Source organism: Bufo bufo, chromosome 4 (genome assembly GCF_905171765.1).
Source record: "Bufo bufo chromosome 4, aBufBuf1.1, whole genome shotgun sequence".
Classification (NCBI taxonomy): Eukaryota; Metazoa; Chordata; class Amphibia; order Anura; family Bufonidae; genus Bufo; species Bufo bufo.
This window is the reverse complement of record NC_053392.1, coordinates 580525785-580549318: the sequence shown is the minus strand read 5'-3', so window position 1 is coordinate 580549318 and position 23534 is coordinate 580525785. Positions and strand designations below refer to the sequence as shown.

Here is a 23534-nt window from a genome sequence, read left to right as displayed (position 1 = left end):
TCTGCTGCAGAAGAAAGCACACAGGAACAGAACAAACAGGATATGATGTCACTGAAAGGGAGGAGTATAACAGAGAGCAAAGGCAATGGGATTTACATAATACATTCCAGAAAACCTATAACAAGAATGACTACAGGGTGGCAGCATTACATAACATGGTAATGATATGATAACAGAAATACAGCAATTTATCTTAGGGTACTTTCACACTAGCGTTATTCTTTTCCGGTATTGAGTACCGTCCTAGGGGCTCAATACCGGAAAAAAACTGATCAGTTTAATCCTAATGCATTCTGAATGGAGACCATTCCATTCAGTATGCATCAGGATGCATCAGTTCAGTCCCTCTTACGGTATTTGGCCGGAGAAAACACCAGAGCATGCTGCGGTATTTTCTCCGTCCAAAATTCCGGAACACCTGCCGGTATGCCGGATCCAAATTGCTGCATTAACGCATCCGGTCTTGCGGTCTGCACATGTGCAGACCTTTGAAAATGTGAAAATAATAAATACTGGATCCGTTTGTCCAGATTACACCGGAGAGACGGATCCGGTATTTCAATGCATTTGTCAGACGGATACGCATCCGGATCCATCTACAAATGATATCCGTTTGCATATGGATTTCCGGATCATCACTGCATGCCGGATCCTCACAACGCAAGTGTGAAAGTACCATTAAATGGAAGAAATAAATGCTAGGACAGCACACTCCCCGTCTGAAATCCTAGGATTTCACACTATATACTAAACATGAATGTCCATATGATGTTCAATGAAAATACTGGAACCTGAAAGCGAAAGGCAATAAAGAAAACACAGTAAACTAGAATGGGTGGACAGGAACAGTCCAATGTCTGGAATTTTAGGAATAGTCCGGAGATGGACGACTAAATGGAAGAAAAGTTCTTAAAAAGTTCTTCAAGTTAGAAGAAATCATTTCTCAATGGGTAAGAGGAGAACAATCTCAGATGCAGGCCTGATGAAGGACTTGGGATCGCCTTGTTTTGCGATGGTCACTCCCACCTTACGGACCTTGCAATCGTGTGAACGAGCCTTGACCATCTGGAGAAGCGTTCAAAGCTATGACAGCCCAAGTCAGCCCTCTTTTCAGACTTGGCGACAAGGGTACTAACTTCAGGGCGAATCTCTGGATCTTCATGAGGGTTTTGGAGACTGAAGGTGTCTTGAGCAGGAGTTTCTTTACTCTGGTTCAGCAAAAACTCTGGGCCTGTTAACCAAGAAGAATTTGCAGAGACTCTACCAGATGCTGGCCTGGTGGCGCAATCTGCGGAATTGAGATGAGCTGGAACATAGTGCCACTGTTCAGGTTTAGAGGACCTTCTAATCCTTTCAATGCGGTAACTGACATAGACGTAGAAGCGTTTCGACTGGTTGTATATATAACCCAGGACAACCTTACTGTCTGTGTAAAATTGAATGTCATCCACATGAATATCTAGCTCACGCTGTATAAAGTCTGCAATCTATACAGCTAGTACCGTCCCACAAAGTTCAAGCCTAGGAATGGTGTGCTCAGGTTTCGGAGCAAATTTATTCTTTCCAAACAGAAATCCAACATGAACTTCATTACAATAGTCTATTACCTTCAAATAAGCAACAGCTGCAATAGCTTCAGTAGATGCATCTGAGAAGATGTGGATTTCTTTCCTCCATGTGAATCCTGTCTAATGCATGAAGGCATTCCTTCCAAAACTCCCACTTTTGCTGTTTGTCAGAGGGCAGTGGAGCATCCCAATCCGAAATAGACTCTGAACAGGAATTTGCCTTGTACAGTCAAAGGTGCTACAAATCCCAGGGGATCATATAGGCTGTTCACCACTGAGAGAACTCCCAATTTAGTAAATGGTTTATCTGCACAGCTAACTTGAAACCCAAGGGAGTCATTTGATAAGTCCCACCTCAAACCCAGACTTCAATGTACTGGTGGATTATCTATCCCTAGATTCAAGTCTCTGAAGTCTGTGGCATAATCACTGGGGTGGAAGGTTTTCATTACAGCAGCACAGTTAGAGGCGATTTTATGTAACCTCAGACAAGATTTTAAATGGATACCTTGTGTCCTTTTGAGTAGATCTATGGCTTCCTCCACTGTGGGCAAGGATTTGAGCGCGTTGTCCACGTAGAAGTCTCTTTCAACGAAGTTTCGGGCATTTTCCCCAAACTCTGATTCACCATCAGAGGCAGTCCTACGTAAGTCATATTTAGCAACAGCAGGTGAAGGACTGTTACCGAACACGTGCACCTTCATGCGGTGTTCAACCATTTCCTTGCCTTGTGTCATTGTCTCTGTGCCAAACCTAAGATAATTTCTGTGGTCTTGCCGTACGATAAAGTAGTGGAACATTTGTTCAATGTCTGCAATAATGGCAATGGTCTCCTTTCGGAATCTCATAAGTACTCCTACCAGATTATTGGTCAGTTTTGGACCGGTGAGAAGGACGTCGTTCAGAGATACGCCATTAGGTTTGGCACTTGAGGTGAATACTACTCTTATCTGGTTTGGTTTCCGTGGGTGATATACTCCAAAGGAGTGAAGGTACCAGAATTCTTCATGCTCTTGCAAAGGTGGAGCTGGCTCTGCATGGTCATTGTGAAATATCTTTTCCATGAAGGCCACAAGATGATTTTTTTTTAACGTACATTGCAAGGAGATGAATATGGATAGTGTCTGTTCCCGGTTATCAGGAAGTCTGGCTCTTACAGCACAGAAAGGTAAAGGTGCAACCCAGTGGTTAGATGTATCTCTGAAGAATCCATTGTCCATTATTTTGATAAACTCTTTATCATCCCTGGACAAGGCCAATTTGTTGTGTTCTGGTGTCGAACAAAACACTGATCTTCCTAAGTTGTCATAAAGGGTAGGAATGATGTCTGGTGCCTTAAGGAGGTTAGAAAGCTTTTCCTTTACCTCATAATGATGAACACATGGCTTAAAGTGAGTTGTGCAACCATTTTTGAGCACAAAAGTTTTGAAGGAGTTCACTTGAGATGGTTTGTGGCTCTTATTTATACATACATCGCCCACAATCACCCAGCCTAAGTCGAGTCTCTGTGCATATGGGGCGTTGTCAGGACCGTTGCATTCTTGGTGCACCTTGTGGACTCAAAATGTCTCTCCCAAGTAAGAGTAGGACGTCAGCATTCATGTCCATAGGAGGAATCTCACTAGCTAGATGTTTCAAGTGGGAATGATGATATGCAACTTCTAGAGTAGGAATTGCATCTCTTTCATCAGGTATCTGGTCGCATTCAATTAATGTTGGCAAAGGTATATGAACGTTCCCTTTAATGGAGGAGATAAGGTATTCAGTGGCTCTTCTGCCATAAGTCTCTACACGACCAGAACAAGTGTTGAGGGTGTATGGTGTTGCTTCCCCCGTTATGCCAAAGATCTCAAAGAATTTAGGTTTCGGCAGAAACCTATTGCTTTGTTCATCTACAGGGTGGGCCATTTATATGGATACACCTTAATAAAATGGGAACGGTTGGTGATATTAACTTCCTGTTTGTGGCACATTAGTATATGTGCGGGGGGAAACTTTTCAAGATGGGTGGTGACCATGGCGGCCATTTTGAAGTCGGCCATTTTAAATCCAACTTTAGTTTTGTCATAGGAAAAGGGTCATGTGACACATCAAACTTATTGGGAATTTCACAAGAAAAACAATGGTGTGCTTGGTTTTAACGTAACTTTATTCTTTCATGAGTTATTTACAAGTTTCTGACCACTTATAAAATGTGTTCAATGTGCTGCCCATTGTGTTGGATTGTCAATGCAACCCTCTTCTCCCACTCTTCACACATGATAGCAACACCGCAGGAGAAATGGTAGCACAGGCTTCCAGTATCCGTAGATTCAGGTGCGGAAAATCTCGTATCTTCACAGCATAGACAATTGCCTTCAGATGACCCCAAAGAGAAAAGTCTAAGGGGGTCAGATCGGGAGACCTTGGGGGCCATTCAACTGGCCCACGACAACCAATCCACTTTCCAGGAAACTGTTCATCTAGGAATGCTCAGACCTGACACCCATAATGTGGTGGTGGGTGCACCATCTTGCTGGAAAAACTCAGGGAACGTGCCAGCTTCAGTGCATAAAGAGGGAAACACATCATCATGTAGCAATTTAGCATATCCAGTGACCCCCTTAGACTTTTATCTTTGGGGTCATCTGAAGGCAATTGTCTATGCTGTGAAGATACGAGATGTGCAGCACCTGAAACTACGGATACTGGAAGCCTGTGCTAGCATTTCTCCTGCGGTGTTGCTATCAGTGTGTGAAGAGTGGGAGAAGAGGGTTGCATTGACAATCCAACACAATGGGCAGCACATTGAACACATTTTATAAGTGGTCAGAAACTTGTAAATAACTCATGAAAGAATAAAGTTACGTTAAAACCAAGCACACCATTGTTTTTCTTGTGAAATTCCCAATAAGTTTGATGTGTCACATGACCCTCTTCCTATTGAAAAAACAAAAGTTGAATTCAAAATGGCTGACTTCAAAATGTCCGCCATGGTCACCGCCCATTTTGAAAAGTTTCCCCCCTCACATATACTAATGTGCCACAAACAGGAAGTTAATATCACCAACCATTCCCATTTTATTAAGGTGTATCCATATAAATGGCCCACCCTGTATAATGGCGTACATTCTGGTGGCCTTTTCAGATTGCCCTTCTGGGTAGACGCTGACCAAACACACTTTTGCACAGCACTTGGAACCAGTCTCCTTGCCACATATCTCCATGCAGGAAGAGGAGACAGTCGTTGTAGCTAGCTCTTGAGCCGGTGGCTCCCCACCATGAAGTGTGACGGTGGTGGTTGCGGCATGAGATGGTGCATTGTCTGGAGGCAAAGTAGGATGCAATAATGTAACATGCTTGTTACTGCTGCATTCTGCACACCTGATGATAGCTTTACAGTCTTTTGCCATATGATTTGACGAAGCACAACACTTGTAACACACTCCAAGCTCTTTGAGTGTCTCTTTGCCTTCTTGCAAAGTCTTTGCCCTGAGCCCACGACATTCTTTTAAAGGATGAGGTCTTTTGTGGATAGGGCACATGCAATTAGGTCCTTTTCTTTAAGGACGGGGGTATCCTTCCTAGTAGTGGAGGTTGCAATAAGTGGGATGTTTGTTTTCCTAACAGATACTGTTCCCCTTAAGTCTCTACGTTCACTTGTGTTGTCATACATTGAGCATGAGGATAAAGCAGGTAGAGTGGATTCTGTGAAGTCAAAACTGGGACCATTCTTCTTCCGAGCTTGGTCACTGATGAATCTGGAAAAATAAGAGAAAGAGGGAAAAGACACATTATGTTCTCTCTTGTATCTGGAGCCCTGGTCTGCCCGTTTTTCTTGCATGCCGTTCGGTAGTTTCAACACAATTGGATTGACACCATGGTCAGTATCAAGGTAACTCAGTCCTGGCAGACGTAGGTCCATTTTAGCCAATTCTAATTCTTTTAGTAGGTCGCTCAGATCCTGGAGCTTGCGATTGTCCTTGCCAGTTATCTTTGGGAAGGCTTAAAGTCTCCTGAATAAGGCGCTTTCTATAGCTTCAGAACTGCCATAGGTCTGTTCAAGTCTCTCCCATGCTGCAGCGAGTCCTTCCTCTGAGTGGCCTGCATGAAATGCTCTTAATGTCTTTACGCGTTCTGCAGATTCTGGGCCTAACCAGTTGACAAGCAAGTCAAGTTCTTCCTTGGCAGTGAGGTTAAGATCACTGATTACTGCTTTAAAGGTCGATTTACAGGCTCTGTAGTTTTCAGCATGGTCATCATACTTTGAGACACTAATGTTTATCAGCTCCCTGCGCATCATGTATCTGGCAAAGTCAGACATGTCTGATCTCCCATTGCTTGTTGCTGGATTGCACTGTGGTGTCTCTGGGGCATGTAGACGCTCTGGCATATAAGCCTGAGATTGATCAGGACAGTATGATGTGGCATAAGGATTAAGCTGTGGTTTAGTCTTTGGAGGATCAGTTGGCTCGAAGCTAGAAATTACCTTGTTATCGTGGGTGACGATATCTGGTGCTCTGTGGGTTCACCCTGTTAGTGATTTAGAAGTGGCGTTGGTACATGCGATTTAGCAGGAGGAGCAGGCGATTATTGCCTTAGCACATATCTGGCAGTACGGTCAGCTGGGTCTTCCACTTCTCCTGGGATGAAACAGTCTAGGTCGGTACCTTAGCCTAATGCTTGCTCGAAGACCTTCAGTTTAGCTAAGGTAGCTGCTTCTTCCCGTTCTGTTTGTAGAATTTTTAGTTGGGCTTCTTCCACTGCCTCCATCTGCGCCATTTCTGCCTCCTTCTTTGCGCTCTCAGCCTCCATTTCTGCTCTCTTCTTTGCCATTTCTGCCTCATTCTTAGCAAAGGAACTTCTTACACTGGCTTCCTCTGATTCTGCCCGGATATCTATAATCTTGTCATGTAACGCCGACCTTCCGGAACGAGAGGTTTTAGAAGATGAAAGCGTATATTTGGTTGAAATTGATCGATGGGATCTTACTTCATGCAAGTATGTGATGCAGAGTTCTGCCTTACTCTTAGTGTCTTGTACTAAGGCATCCTTCTCTTGGAAGAGATCCTTTCTCTCTCTCAACTCCTCTGAGGCATCATCAAAATCGGAATCGTTCAGAAAGGTGATGTACTTTGCAGACAGTCGCTGATAGCGGACATAGGCGTTAGTTAAACGATTCAACGCTGTGATTAACTTTGGTGCATCATTGTTATAGCGTGAAAGAGCTGCTATATAGTGTTCAGTTCTTTGCCATTAATCATTTAAATTGTCACTGAACTCTTCATTGGTTGCCTCAAAGTTCTCTCTAATCTTTTGTGTTGGCTTTATAACACGTTTAGATTGTACGATGGCGGACAGCTTGAAGCTTGCTTGCTTGCAGACTGCGTGTAGACATGCAAAGACTGTAGATTTAAGCTTCATTTTGACTATTCTGCCACAGATGTACATTAGAGAAGTCTCTGACTGGTTGTGAGTGGTCATCTCTGTACAAGCAGTGGTAGACAGCTGAACTCACTAATAGCCCTAGGTCGTGGTACCAGTTGCATGCAGTGGCGGATCCAGAGCCTGGTCTCGGGAGGGGCACCTTCCTCTGCATCCATCATACAGTGGGCACACGTCCGGTGCCCGTATATTGCTGGCCACAATACAGGCACGGCCATGTGCATGAGCCCTTACACATGATAAGCTTAGATATGTGGTTCAGCAAGCAGTATTACATATGGTAAGCTTAGATATGTGGTTCAGCAGGCAGTATTACACATGGTAAGCTTAGATATGTGGTTCAGCAGGCAGTATTACACATGGTAAGCTTAGATATGTGGTTCAGCAGGCAGTATTACACATGATAAGCTTAGATGCAGTAGCTCAGCAGGCAGTATTACACATGATAAGCTTAGATACAGTGGTTCAGCCGGCAGTATTACACATGATAAGCTTAGATATGTGGTTCAGCAGGCAGTATTACACATGATAGGCTTAGATATGTGGTTCAGCAGGCAGTATTACACATGGTAAGCTTAGATATGTGGTTCAGCAGGCAGTATTACACATGATAAGCTTAGATATGTGGTTCAGCAGGCAGTATTACACATGATAAGCTTAGATATGTGGTTCAGCAGGCAGTATAACACATGATAAGCTTAGATACAGTGGTTCAGCAGGCAGTATTACACATGATAAGCTTAGATATGTGGTTCAGCAGGCAGTATAACACATGATAAGCTTAGATACAGTGGTTCAGCCGGCAGTATTACACATGATAAGCTTAGATACAGTGGTTCAGCAGGCAGTATTACACATGATAAGCTTAGATATGTGGTTCAGCAGGCAGTATTACACATGATAAGCTTAGATATGTGGTTCAGCAGGCAGTATTACACATGATAAGCTTAGATATGTGGTTCAGCAGGCAGTATAACACATGATAAGCTTAGATACAGTGGTTCAGCAGGCAGTATTACACATGATAAGCTTAGATATGTGGTTCAGCAGGCAGTATAACACATGATAAGCTTAGATACAGTGGTTCAGCCGGCAGTATTACACATGATAAGCTTAGATACAGTGGTTCAGCAGGCAGTATTACACATGATAAGCTTAGATATGTGGTTCAGCAGGCAGTATTACACATGATAAGCTTAGATATGTGGTTCACAAGGCAGTATTACACATGATAAGCTTAGATATGTGGTTCAGCAGGCAGTATAACACATGATAAGCTTAGATATAGTGGTTCAGCAAGCAGTATTACACATGATAAGCTTAGATATGTGGTTCAGCAGGCAGTATAACACATGATAAGCTTAGATGCAGTAGCTCAGCAGGCAGTATTACACATGATAAGCTTAGATACAGTGGTTCAGCAGGCAGTATAACACATGATAAGCTTAGATATGTGGTTCAGCAGGCAGTATTACACATGATAAGCTTAGATACAGTGGTTCAGCAGGGAGTATTACACATGATAAGCTTAGATACAGTGGTTCAGCCGGCAGTATCATACACAGCCTTTGGCTGCTATCAGTAATATTTTCCTTCCTACCACTGCATTTCCAGTAACAGCCTTCCCAGCACACGGTGACATCACACAGATATGCTATTATGACCTTCTCATCATGGCCGATCTTTGCAGACAGGTTTAGCTTGGCAGGAAGTAGCCGCTAAGCCTGCCGGTCTATCAACCACCTAGAACATGACGTTACTTTCTGCTGCTGCTGTTGAGATGCCAGTCACGGTGTCCGTGGGCGGGGCATAGTGGAATGGGTGGAGGTCAGGGGCATTGCTAGGGTCAAAAAAGATCCGGGGCACAAGCCTCAATGAATATGGCCCAATTCTCTAAGTCCCCCCCCTCCCCCCATACCGCATTTTGCTGTACTTGCTATACAGCCCTACATACCTCTTACATCCAATGATGTCTCCTTTGATGTAGATGTTCTCTTTACTCATCTTTTCCTTGATGACTTCTTCCTGGCCAGTATCGTACAGAGCCACGAACGCGCACGCCGGCTCTGTACTATACAGGCCAGGAATAAGTCACCATGGCGCATGCGCGGCGGTGTGCGCGATGAAGACAGCGCGCAGCCCGGCCGGGGGAAGACATCAATCAAGCTGACTGAGCCCGCCCAGCCGAATCCAGGAAGTGAATGTCGCGCTCGCCGCAGGTAAGTATGAAAACTGTTGATGGGAATACACCTTTAAGGCGTTGTCCCACAAAAAAATATTCATTTTTCAAACAAGCACCTGGATCTGAATACTTTTGTAATTCCATGTTATTTACTGAAATCTATCTGTATAGCGCCACCTGCTGTTTCCATTTGTCTCTAATTTCTCTGTCCTGCTGACTGAGATGAAAGCACATGCACCCTTCAACTGCTACCAGCTGCAGTATAAAAGACATGCCCCCTGAGCTGTCAGCTTGAAATAAATCTAGCAGAGCAATTGGAGCAATGAATGGGAAGATCTCTGGATCCACGTGAGATACAGGGCTGGTTCTAGCTTTGTTAGAAAGAGACTCATGCACCATATGATGTCTGCTTTTTTATTTTTTATATTAATCATGGGATAATCCCTTTAACACGCTAATCCAATTTTATTTTTTTAGGCCTCACCAGTCAGACCATAGTGACCTCCGAGACTCTCTCCAGTGGTCAGATGTCCAGGCGCTTGCTCTCCAGGACGCTGTCTGCGTTAGCCAACCATGTCCACAGGATATAATGGACACTCAATGATATATTCACATTGACTTGCATGAAATCAAAGTTTTGATAAACGGATTAAGAAAATTGATTGAAGTCACCAGGCCTTTTTTGTCTGAACAGAGGTAAAGAGAGACCTCAAAGTGCATTTGATGCTGATTGTAGTGGTTGATACAGAATATCGGTCGTAATTTGCACTGTGGCTCCCTCCAGTGGTCGACATCCATAGAGAAAATCCACACTGTTATAAATTGCATTAAAAATATATCATGAGAACATGCCAAATGGATGGTCACAGCAAAGTCGGTCTACGAGTTTCAACCTGAAAGTTCTTAATCGTGTCGGTCATGATTAGAAACTTTCAGTTCAAAACGCGTAGACCAAGTTTGCAGTGACCATTTTTAACGCAATTCATTACAGTATAGATTTTATCTGGAGATTTCCAAGTGCTGGGTTTTCCTCTTTGCAACATTTGTGGCCTGCTCCGGGATCTGTACACAGACTTTCTAGTTAGTTATTTTTTGTCTGATCTAAGGTCTGGTCTGATATTGGGGGTCTAATCTGAGGTCTGATATTGGAATCTGACATGGGGGTCTGATCCAAGGTCTGATCCGAGGTATGATATGGATGTCTGATCTTAAGGTCTGATATGGGGGTCTGTTCTGAGGTCTGATATGGGGGTCTGATCTGAGGTCTGATATGGAGGTCTATTCAGAAGTATGATATGGGGGTCTGATCTGAGGATCTGATATGGGTGTCTGAGGTCTGATATGGGGGTCTGATCTGAGGTCTGATATGGGTGTCTGAGGTCTGATATGGGGGTCCGATCTGAGGTCTGATATGGGGGTCTGATCTGAGGTCTGATATGGGGGTCTGATCTGAAGATTGGGGATCTTTAAAAACAATTAACAGCCCCAACATAGAGAACCTCTTAAAGAGGGCGCCAACAGCTTAGTATTTAATGCAGTGTTCTCCTCTACATGTGTGAACAATGGGCCTTTGGGGGGTAAGTGGCTTTTGTTTGTGTCTTCTGAACCCTGACTGTTATAGAAAAACATAACATAACAGTAAAGCTCTAAAAAGCTCTAAATGCAAAATCCATATATAGACTAATAACACATTTGATATGATAAGTAAATGTGAGGTTCTTAGCAAATACATTTTGATCAAAAATATCTGAACCCTGACTGTTCCAGGAAGTCTGCCCCCTACTGTCCTCCTTTACATCACTGAGCACAGATATCGGCTCTCGCAGCAGCTTGCAGCATAGTTTCGTTGAGTCCTTCATTTCTATCACAGCAAGATATAGACTGATTGATCCCTACTGGATCTTTAGTTACATTCTGCTTTTGTTATTACAATTTTAATGACAGAATATGTATTATAGTATTATAAGAAACTTCCCATAACTGCGCACAGTCCCTTCCAGATTTACTGTATGTCTTATGAATGACTGAGATTTAATGTTTTATGGTTGCTTACTTATCATGTCATTGGCTAAAAAACATCGCCGCCTGGGGCGCCTACAAGTATAATTTGCACTGACAGCAGGAAGAGTACAGGGCTCTGATCTCTATAGAGAACTGTATAAAATTAAGATAACCCCTGGTACTGGAGGAGAAGACCCCCCTCAATGCTTATAGAGACAGGTGCACTGTATTCTCCCCAGTGCCCCCCTTGTAATGGACAGTGAAGAACAAAGTCAAGGACATTAGCATTTTGTAGTTGTGGAATCACATAGACCAGCGGTCCCCAACCACGGGGCCAGTACCGGGCAGAGGATCACCTGGTACTGGTCCACGGGAAGCGCTGGAGTTGAATGGTGGGGACAGGAACTATTGGCTCCTGCGCACTGCCGTTTCGCCTCATTGGGGGGCACTTTATGTAATGACGTCCCTACTGGGGCTACTATTTTTATTTATTTTACTCACTTCTATAGCGCTGACATATTCCACAGCGCTTTATAAACATTATCATCACTCGCTTTCCCCAATGGGGCTCACAATCTATTTTCCCTATCAGTATGTCATTGGAGTGGGGGAGGAAACACAGGGAGAACACACAAACTCCATGCAGATGTTGTCCTTGGTTGGATTTGAACCTAGGACCCCAGTTGTCCACCACTTTATGTGAAGAGGGCACTACTGTGGGGGCATCATAAATAAAGAGGGCACTACTGAAGGAGCATTATATGTAGAGAGGCTGCTACTGAGGTACATTATATTTGAAGAGGGCACTACTGGGGGGCATTATATGTACATAGGGCACTACTGGGGGGGGGGGGGGGCATTATATCTACTGGGGCCTGAATGGGGATGATTACTAAGTAGGGGCATAAAAGAAGGCATTAATACTAAATAGGTATGTTCAATTATGCAGAAAGAAGTTGTGGTCAGGAGACATCATCATAGTGAGCTATGCAAAACTGAGAAAAAAGGAACGAGTCGGGAAGGAAGCGTTCCTTTCCGGCAATCGTCTGCTCGCTGGTGGAGGAGACCGTTGGGCTACGGGAAAATTATTTTGCTTGGAAGCAGTCCCTGGTACAAAAAAGGTTGGGGACCACTGATATAGACTACAGAACCTATATCAATGACTAATGGTAATTACAGACCAGCTAAGAGTCTGTTCCCATCATGCTATATAAGGATGCTAAGTGCCCCAACACAGCCTAGAGGAGGTACAGGCTTTCCTTTTAAAACCAGGCATACTGCCTAGTATGGGTTGGTTATGGTGAGTGCAACATGTCCTTTCTTGCTTCAAATGGATGTTCCACTGCAGAGAAACTCACACTCCTAATATGTTAATGGATGTTCTCAAAGCACAAAGGGGCTAGCCAAGACCCTCAGAGCACCACTTCACCTACTCCTCCGCCCCAATGATTCACTGGACCAGGCATCCATGCCTGGTCCTGAAATCCTACGCATGTACCAGAGACTATATTTTCAGTGCATGTGCAGTTCAGATCTTATTGGCAGTTCCTGGTGTGAGATCTAAACTGTACATGCCCCTATTGTACTGTCACCGGTGCATGTGCAAGATTTCAGGACCTGGTATAGGAGCAGTGAGGAGGAGGAGGTGATTCAGTGCTCCTAGATGCTAGTCCAGCCCCTCGGTGCTCAGATCACCTAATTTGCATATTAATAAAAGTATGAATTTGTTTGCAAAAGAACAGCTGATTGCAGCAAGAGATGGGTTGTTGCACTCACTATGATAAACCCTACCAGGCAGTATGCCTGGTTTAATAGGTGACAGATGCTCTTCAAGGAGACTCAGAGCCAACGCTCCATGGGAAAAAAATATGTAAAGAGGTGTCTCCCAGAAAAAGAGGACTAGTCTCACTAGTGCCAATTTCTGGAAGTGGCTCCCTATGAGTCAACTACCCTTGGGACAGGGTGTTTGCTCCTCATCAGTATGGAGTAGGAGTCCGGCAAGCCCCAGCACCAAAGCCAAAAACTGTTCCCACTCAACACCATCCTCTCTCGAGACTTTCCCCACGCTGCACACAGAATCTGGGACTTTCCTGCAGGATATATGACACTAGGAAGGTATGTAATCAATTATATGTTCTAGAACTTTACTAGGCTGCCAAAAGGTGTATGACCAGTGGTAGAGTATCCACCCGGCTAAGTGACAATTCAGTCCTTATTGCCCAAAAGTTGTAAGACAAAAAAAACAGAAGGGCTTCTCTGAGGTGACCATGGCATACGGAAATATAGTCAAAGATACTGTAGGCCATTTTTGGAAATGTTGGTGACAGATTAGGGCCTCGTGCACTTGGCTGTATCCAATTTTCAGTCCGCAAAAACAGATCTTTGAAAAACAGTTCACATCTCTGTGTTTTTTTCTATTTTCCATCAATAGAAAGCCCGATCCCCATCCCAGAAAAAGCACAAGAATAGGACCTGCGCTTAGATTCTTGGATCCGTGGAAGCAACGGATTGGTGAATAGCTACATTGACTTGTATGGGTCAGCGTGCTATCATTTAAAAACAGGGACAACACATGGTCGCGTTCATGAAGTCTATGTCCAATAAATAAAAGATCCATGTGGTCATGACTACATGAAGTCCAGTCAGGCTACAGTGATTGTGATACATAGGGCCAGAGCTACAAATCCTTCAGTTCAATATCTGCTCATCTGCAATCTTAGATACACAGTAATCACTGTTTATATACCGATAACACAGTGGTTCCGGGGACATGTGTGACTTTCCCAGGACAATCACTCCCAGGAAAACTGAACAAGAATCATTAGAGGCTGTAAATGCTTCTCAATAAGGACAATATGAAGAACAGCACACCAGATATGACCACTCGAGTAAACATCGTATGTCATTTTACAAAGTCGAAGGCCAGGAACTAACAGTCGCTGAATGGATGAAAATCAGAGAGAATCTTCTCAGATATTAAAGTGGTTGTCAGGTCGGAAAATGTTCTTTTTGTGTGAGTCTATTATCCCATCGTCGAAGGCTTTTTTTTGTGTTTTTTGCATATTCTACATTTGGGGGGATAACAGGGCACCTTGTGCTGCATATTTATTAGGATTTCAGCGGTGACCCTCTGTTTTTTTCCTCTTTGAAGGGCATCTGTCAGCAGATTTGTACCTATGACACTGTCTGACCTGTTACATGTGCACTTGGCAGCTGAAGGCATCTGTGTTGGTCCCATGTTCATATGTGCCCGCACTGCCGAGAAAGAGGATGTTTTACTATATACAAATGAGCCTCTAGGAGGAACGGGGGCGTAACCATTACACTTGGAGGCTCTGCTCTCTCTGCAACTGCCGTGCCCTCCGCACATTGATTGACAGGGCCAAGTGGAGAGCACGCGGCAGCTGCAGACAGAGCAGAGTCTCTAGGTGTTAGGCCCCTTTCACACGAGCGAGTTTTCCGCGCGGGTGCAATGCGTGATGTGAACGCATAGCACCCGCACTGAATCCTGATCCGTTCATTTCAAGGGGTCTGTGTACATGAGCGTTGTTTTTCACGCATCAGTTCTGCGTTGCGTGAAAATGGCAGCATGTTCTATATTCTGCGTTTTTCACGCAGCCCTGGCCCCATAGAAGTGAATGGGGCTGCGTGAAAAACGAATTGCATCCGCAAGCAAGTTCGGGTGCGATGCGTTTTTCACTGATGGTTGCTAAGAGATGTTGTTTGTAAACCTTCAGTTTTTTATCACGCGCATTGCACCCGCGGGGAAAAAAACTGAACAACTGAACGCAATCGCTGACAAAACTGATGAACTTGCTTGCAAAATAGTGCGAGTTTCACTGAACGCACCCTGAACGCATCCGGACCTAATCCATCACGCTCGTGTGAAAGGGGCCTAACTGCTCCCAGAGGCTCATTTGCCTATAGTTTTAACTTTTGGATAAAAAATGATGTTTTATTTGCCTTTTCCCCCGCAAAGAAGGCGCTTCAATTGGAGAGAAAGAAAATCTCTGCAAACTCTTTTTAGTGCCTTGTTTGCAGAGACCACGGAACTCGGGAGACCTCCATAGTCTCATCCTTGGCCTGTGACTTCACATCCTTTGGTCACATGACCTTTGTGCAGTTGAGTCCCATTCAGGTGAATGAGACCGAGCTTCAATACCAAGCGCAGCCACTATAGAATGTACGGCGCTGTGCCTGGTATACAATAAAGCTTGTCCAAGTGCTGCTGTCCCTTCAAACTGAGGATAGGCACAGGGATGTCGGGAGTCGGATCCCCACCAATCAGATACTGGTGACCTATCCTGAGGATAGGTCCTCAATATTCAAATCCAAGCCATTTAGGATCTACCCTGGAGTCATGGGAAAACGGGCTAATTGGTTTAACTATTTCTCAGTCACAGAACTGAACTGTTTCCAAACACTCCGCATATAAACAGCACATAAGTGAGACATCAGATTCAAAAATATAAAAAACAAAGTCCCTCCACTAATCATAATGATATATTCTGACAGAATTTTTTGTTTCAATAAACATAAAATATCATTTTCGGAAGAAATTCTAAGAGAAAGAGGGAAGGGGAGGGTAATGTCTCCTCTGTGGGAAAGGAGCGGGAGCAGGAAATGTCATGTGTGCTATCTGATCACAGCACATTCAGTCAACATAGAGACACGAGTCACAGTAATTAGAGCCCCGACGTTTTATCTTGTTTATCGCTGAGAAGCCGAGCCGTGATTCTTCTTTACTGAACGGGGGACTAATCCGAAACTGATACTACTTTTTAAAGTCTCTTTGAGAAGAGGGAATCCGAGGAAGTGAAATGCGTTAGTCACGGCTGTGATAGAGATACATACAAACAGGGGAAATTATACGAGCACCACCGCTGCTGCCTGTAAATTAAGGCTGCTACTTATAAAGTATGGGCTCGGTTCTACTAACCAAGGGGGATTTTTTAGGATATTGGGTTGATTGGTTAAAGGAGCCTTTTCACTATACGCCATAGGAGTGTGGCGGTGCTACTGCAGCTTAACCACCCTCATGTGCAGTAGCAGGACCAACCACACTTGTCCAAATGTAGCTACACCGATACTGCAGTGCAGGGGTGGTCCAGCAAGCAGTGCAGCCTAAGTTCTGGTGGGACACCTGACAAAGCGGCTTTTAATTAAAGCCTTTAAGATACACTCTGGTGCTCCGAATCAAAGTACCCCCCAGGGGTTAATATCCACGCGTGGCTGAGAGACTAGACGCTGACACATAGATGGTCAATGCAATCTCTACTTTATTACAGAAAGTAAGCGGTATATACATCTTCAGAAAAGGGCAGTACTTTCTGAGGCCCAGGCATTATTTCATTGGCTCAAAAGGAAGAAGAATGGCAACTTGAGGGGAGGAAATGAAAACAAAGTTGCGGCACTCACCGAAGTGTATCAAAGGTGTTCTTTTATTGTGGCTTCCTTAGCAGGTAGCAGAAAGGATCCGGGGCGGGCACATAGTTGCAAGCAGCGACGGCCGTTTCGCGCGCTAGGACGCGCTTCCTCAGGCCACTGATTACGTCATTGCGCATACGTGCGCTTTATGCGAAATGGGTGGGGGACGGCCGACGTCGTCAGCAAGTATCTCACTCCCACGGATGTGACGTGATAAAATTACATACAAAACAACAGGTATAAATGCAATCCAATGGTTAATTGACACGGTCCTGAGTAGAAGCAATAAGAGTGCGGTTTTTATTGATTTTGTCCACAAGGCATTAGACCTTGTTTTGTCCAACAATGTTTTCCAATTTGATGGACAGTGGTACCGCCAGGTACTAGGTACGGCTATGGGCACACCCGTCTCGTGCACATTCGCCAACCTGTACCTGGCGGTATTTGAGGAGACGTATATTTTCGCGGTGGATAACCCCTATGTGAGCCACATTAGTCTATTCTTAAGAATATGTGGATGACATTTTTCTGGTCTGGTCGGGGAGCGAGGAGTCGTGTCGTGCATTTGTCGACCATCTTAATGTATGTAACCGCATGAACATGAAGTTCACCATCAATTTTGGTGGTGAAATTTTGGATTTTCTAGATGTACATGTCACGGTAAAAGATGGAGCGATACACACTTGTGGCTACCGTAAACCGACAGCGACAAACTCGCTCCTCCACCAGACCAGCTTCCACCCAGCTTCAGTCATACGTGCAGTCCCATACGGGCAGTTCGTCCGTTTGCGAAGAATAAACGACACGGACGAAGGTTTTCTTCGTCAAGCTGGAGAGCTTAGAACTAGGCTCATTAATAGGGGCTACCCACCGCGAGAAGTCTCCGCAGCCCTTTCAAAAGCGTCTGCACTTGAACGCAATTCTTTGCTCACTGAGCGAAGCAACAGTACTAAACCGCCCCGTTTTGCTTTTGCTTTTCAATATAGTCCGGTTGCCGAAATGGTTCGGCAGATCATAAATCGAAATTGGGACCTCCTCAAGGGAGACCCCACTCTTAATAGCTTCACTGAAAACAGACCACTGGTCACATTTAAAAGGTGCCCTACAATTAAAGACAAATTAGTTAGAAGTGTCTTTTCTTCACCCAGAGATGGAATTTGGTTGAAAAAACCGACGGGCAATTTTAGATGTGGCCACTGTTCCTTTTGCGCACTCAATGTCTGCTCTAGGCATCTACAAATAGGCAGTGTATCACACACAGTGCGGGACTTCATTAATTGCCGCACGTCCTATGTTGTATATGTGGTTTTTTGTCCCTGTAGACGCTTCTACATTGGAAAGACAATTCGCCCCCTCTTTGAGCGCATTCGCGAACATGTCGGCTCTATTCGATCAGGTAAAGGCAGTCCACGCCTCATTGAACATGTCCGCACGGCCCATGACGCGTATCCACGTTGCCTCTCCTTTGCGGGTATAGAGCATGTCCGCCCCATCCCTCGAGGTGGTGACCGGCATCGCCTGCTCCTGCAGAGGGAGGCAAGGTGGATCATGCGCACAGAGGCCATGCATGCGATAGGAATGAACGACAGAAACGATATGTCTGTATTTTTGTGAAATTACATGCGCTCATATTTGACGGACTTTTTGCGATTTGTCTTTCCCGTGTAGAAGCAGGGTTCCTCCCTCTGCCCCTTTACAAAAAATATCTTGCCTGCCTGATTAGGCCTTATACATATATTGAGGACCTTGATTTATATCAAGGAATTCTAAATCATTACCGTAGTCCAAACCAGCTATTCCATCTTTATCTCGTCACAGAGTTGTGACTTTGCCGCTAGCCCTATATGTATTATGTAATACCTGTCCCTTATCTATATGTTTTCTCTATTATTTTTTTCATTTCCGGCTCAATTAACCATTGGATTGCATTTATACCTGTTGTTTTGTATGTAATTTTATCACGTCACATCCGTGGGAGTGAGATACTTGCTGACGACGTCGGCCGTCCCCCACCCATTTCGCATAAAGCGCACGTATGCGCAATGACGTAATCAGTGGCCTGAGGAAGCGCGTCCTAGCGCGCGAAACGGCCGTCGCTGCTTGCAACTATGTGTCCGCCCCGGATCCTTTCTGCTACCTGCTAAGGAAGCCACAATAAAAGAACACCTTTGATACACTTCGGTGAGTGCCGCAACTTTGTTTTCATTTCCTCCCCTCAAGTTGCCATTCGTCTACTACACATTATTCTCTGCAGAGCACCACGTGGAGAAGTGTTTCCTACTGCACCTGGCTCGGTCTAAACATGGCGTGATCAGTGTATGCAGTGCCGCCTGACTACTTTCCACGTCTCCCTCTATTCAAAAGGAAGAAGAGATAAGAGAAGAAGAGATAACACTCTAGCATCTGCGCACTGTGCACTACTTTGGAATGTGAACTAATCTAAACATCTGGTTATCGTCGCCATGTTGTAATGGCGTCTATCCTAACAATAATACTGCACACGTCATATATGACACTTCAAAGAGGTGTTCTTCTATAGGCAGTGAGTAATATGTATGTATCATATTCATCCAGCCAAGGGATTGGATTTGGCATCCTTTCACACTGCCCACAGCACAGTTCTCTGCTCCCCCCCTTCTCCTCATAGCATTGCATAGACAGAGCTCGACTAACAGCAGAAAGGGGAGGGGGGAGGCTCCTGAGATAAGAAGAAGTTTATGACAACTTAAAATTAACCAGTTACATTCCTAGAGATACAAAAAATATAGAATAAAATTCACACATCTCTAACACACCCAATGAACGTACATTGATGGTCTATCCTAAATAATATCCAAATTAAACATATAAACTATTAAAGAGATAGTTCAGGATAAGAAAAACATGGAAGATTTCTTTCAAAACAAGTGCCATACCTGACCACAGGTTGTGTGTGGTACTGCAGCTCAGCCATGGACAGGTACGGTGCTGTTTTAGGACGAAAGCAGCCAGCACCTCCATAAATCTATAAACCGGGGCTACATTCATGAAAATCCATACATAAGTGGTTGCCTAGGCGTTTTGGACAGCTTCTGTGTCCTGACTCAGGGCAGTACCATGAATGAGGAGTGCCACGAGTAAGGACACGGAAGCTGTCTGGACGCGTAGGCATTGTTTGGATCTTTTTGCAACCAAGCGTTATGGATTTTCATGAATATTTTTGGATTCTGAGATGCTGGACTATTTGCTACTTTAGTTTTCTGCTTTTACATGTGGAGTCCGTGCAGCACAGATCCTGGGAGCAGGAGGAAGTGTGAGTGGGCTACAAACTCAATATCAATATCGTTATACTTTTTCATTTAATGGGGACACTATTATCAAAATGATTTAATTGCATATTAACAGCCTATATGTGAATATTCAGTATTTTTATTTATTTTTTTACAAAAAATGGATGGATGTTTTTTGGGAAATTATTTTTTGAAGTCACTCCAAGTATTCTACTACATGTCCTGGCTCTTTCACTTCCTCCTTTATTTGAAGCACAGCCAAGCACAGCCAACTGCCTTGCTAGACTTTCTCAGTCAGACCATTCACTGAGACCAGAGAGGGAAGGAAGATGAGTGACTCCATTAGAGCATCACACGTTACACTAATCAATACAATGTTCTTCTGTAGTAAGAACAATAGAGCTGTCACACTGTTATTCTACACCTACTATTCTTGTAACGGTCGCGTACACACACACACAGGGGGAAGGGAAGTGACCACTGCGCTCCACCCTTACCCCAGGCCCTGCCTACTTGCCTCGCGAGTCCTAATGACAGGGGACAACTGGACGGCAATCCCTAACTTGGAGTAAGTGCAGGGATGACAGACAGACAAACAACAGGACGTGAACGGACCGAGTCAATACCAGGAAAGCTGCAAAGTACAAATGGAGCAAGCAGAGAATTGTCAGGAGAAGCCGGGGTCATAAATACCAGGAGAGCAGAGAAGTACAAGAGGAGTCCTAAGAGAGTAGTCAGGTGGGAGCCGAGGTCACAATACCAGGACGGATGCGCAGTACAGGAGGATCAGGCAAAAGGATGGTCAAGGAACAGGATCAGGTAAGTATTCAGCAGTCCAACAAATACCAGGAAACTAGAAATTAACAGGCAACCTGTAGCCAGCAGGCTGCCTGTATTTATAGTGGGGAGTGAGGGTCATGTGACGTGGCCAGCGTCACATGACCGACAGACCAACCAGTCGAGCACCGAGTGATCAGCTCGGCGCTCAAGGCAGACTTAGGAGCAAGGAGCCACCCAGCTAGTAAAGCCGCCCTGGGAATGAGGTCAAACACAGAACCTCATTCCAAAAGCTAAGCAACAGTTCTGCGGGCAATGGGAGACCGAGTGCACCTTCGGAACCCCGTGACAATTCTAATGAGGATTACCCTTCAGAAAACATCTTCCCCTCACAGCAGCAGTAAACCGACAATGGAATCCCTATCAATATAGGAGCTTTATCTCTCTGTGCTCACTGCTACAGAAGGACCACATTTTGTATTTAATTTGCAATGGCATAGTAATGTAGTAATGCCGGAATGAAAAAGAAAAAAAAAAAAAAGCCAAAAATTCTATTAAAAAAACCTGTATATTGAGTTTAAAAAAATATATTAGATGATGGCACAAAGTGAAAGTGAAAGTACCAGTCATACAGCTAGAAAAACAGTTAACCCTTTTTGACAGAATAGCTCAATATTTTCATAAAGACCAACTGAAAAAAATTATTTTTAGCCCAAAATGAGTAAAATGCAATCATAAAAAATAAAAAAAATTGCCTCCGAACGTTTACGACCTCTAACCCCTTCTGAAATGTCTGTCCCTTTTCTCTTTTATTCTTGCTAGAAATGTATGAAAAAATTAACTGGGTTTCACTATTCTACTTATCATAGGGGTGTGTCAGTAGGGTTAGTCTGTAGGGACATGTCCCCATCTGGAAAAATTCAGCTGCCAATTTACTGATAAATTTCTAGCAGGTTTAACAGAGGGTCGGCATAATGCATAGTCTTAAGAAAAGAAGATCCAGAATTGTTATTTCAAGGAGAATACAAGTATTTACTATAACATACATCAATAGAAGTTAGGCTACTTTCACACTTGCGTTTTGTGCGGATCCGTCATGGACGGAGCCGTTCAGATAATACAACCGTCCGCATCCGCTAAGAACGGATCCGCTTGTATTATCTTTAACATAGCCAAGACGGATCCGTCTTGAACACCATTGAAAGTCAATGGAGGACGGATCTGTTTTCTATTGTGCCAGATTGTGTCAGTGAAAACGGATCCGTCCCCATTGACTTACATTGTGTGCCAGGACGCATCCGTTTGGCTCAGTTTCATCAGACGGACACAAAAACGCTGCAAGCAGCATTCTGGTGTCCGTCTCCAAAGCGGAATGGAGACTGAACGGAGGCAGACTGATGCATTCTGAGCGGATCCTTTTCCATTCAGAATGCATTAGAATGCAAACTGATCTGTTTTGGACCGCATGTGAGAGCCCTGAACGGATCTCACAAATGGAAAGCCAAAATGCCAGTGTGAAAGTAGCCTTACTCCTTGCACCTCACCACACTTTCTTCCTCCCCAGGTACTAAGTTTTGCTTTTTGTACCCCTCCGTTTTGGCACTGTCTATATTTTGGACCACTTATAGCATATAAGATACATCCTTTGGCACCATGCCCATCCTCTTGAGCACAAACAAGCTAGTTAGCCATGAGACCTCCATTCCTCATAGCAACCTCCTGCTCCTCGATGTTCTCCCTACATCAAATATAAGGATACAAAATAGTCTTAGAAGAAAAGTAATGCAGGCACAAAAGAATACAGAAATCTTCACTTCTTGTGGTGACAAATTATTTTCCATGGCACCAGAATATTATCTTCTAGTTTGCACTTGCATGATTTTCCACAAGCAGGGCTCTAATTACTGCACTTTGTATAGGAAATTGAATTAGTTTCCACTGGGTTCATAAGATTTCTAATTTTAGATGTTAAATAATGCTCTTGGTTCCTTACGTAAGCCACACAAGCATCTTCAGGTCATCCTTCTTCTGCATTATCGTCTCTGAAGAAGTCGGGGCTGTAAAAATGATACTACAAAAAGGACTTAGTAATTATAGTTCTTATGGAGTTGCTCAGGCCGATAGTTCAGAGGGGGGAGATGGGAAGACGCACAAAAAATATAACAAATATATTACAGAACGTCTTCTTTTTATACTAGACATATTAAAATTTAGCTTCAATTTAACAAGAGCTTGATATCTACATTGTGCTGGGGCTTTCAAATCTACAGACCATAAGAACATAGGCATATGTATCATACAGGTAAACCATACAGCTACTATGGGGTTCCTGGAGTCTCCTGGCGGCCCCCTGGTTAATAAGAAGCTCAATGAGAAGAGGAGTCCACTGTGGAGATCACTACTCAATATGTCTCCACCTGCCACCTGAGAGGAAGATGAGATACCATGGGCTGTTATGCCCCAATATTGTCCCTACAACCCCACCCCCTTACTGCCCACTATATGTTGAGACACCATGGACTATTATACTGCTATACTGCCCCTTTAATTCCCACATCAAACCCCTCCTCCACAATACCTATTATTCTCTTTTGCTTTGGCAATGCTAAATGGTTTACTTCGATGTGCCAAAAAAGCTTTTTTAAATTTGAATTTGACTTCCCTAGATAGAGGAATACTGGTCCAAGAGCCATGAAAAGTGTGAGAAGAGGGGAAACAAACATCAGATCCTTCGGCACCATAAAACTAGCATTCACCTTGCCTGGCTTCAGCGTCGTGTCCCGACAAGTGGTGAACTGGACACCTCCACTGCCATTACCAATCTTGGCCGTGTCCTCCCTGTGCCCAACTGTGATCCTTTTGTCTATTGGCAGCATTGCATTGCCA

At 44.1% G+C, this 23534-nt stretch overlaps 1 protein-coding gene and 1 long non-coding RNA gene across 2 annotated transcripts in view; one reads left to right on the top strand and one right to left on the bottom strand.

Moving 5' to 3' along the window:
* Nucleotides 1-23534, bottom strand: part of HHAT (hedgehog acyltransferase) — a 366627-nt gene that overhangs the window by 162925 nt on the left and 180168 nt on the right.
* Nucleotides 3362-21401, top strand: LOC120999471. Its single transcript, XR_005778533.1, has 3 exons — nt 3362-3374; nt 14443-14447; nt 21275-21401. It is a non-coding gene; the product is annotated as an uncharacterized LOC120999471 (long non-coding RNA).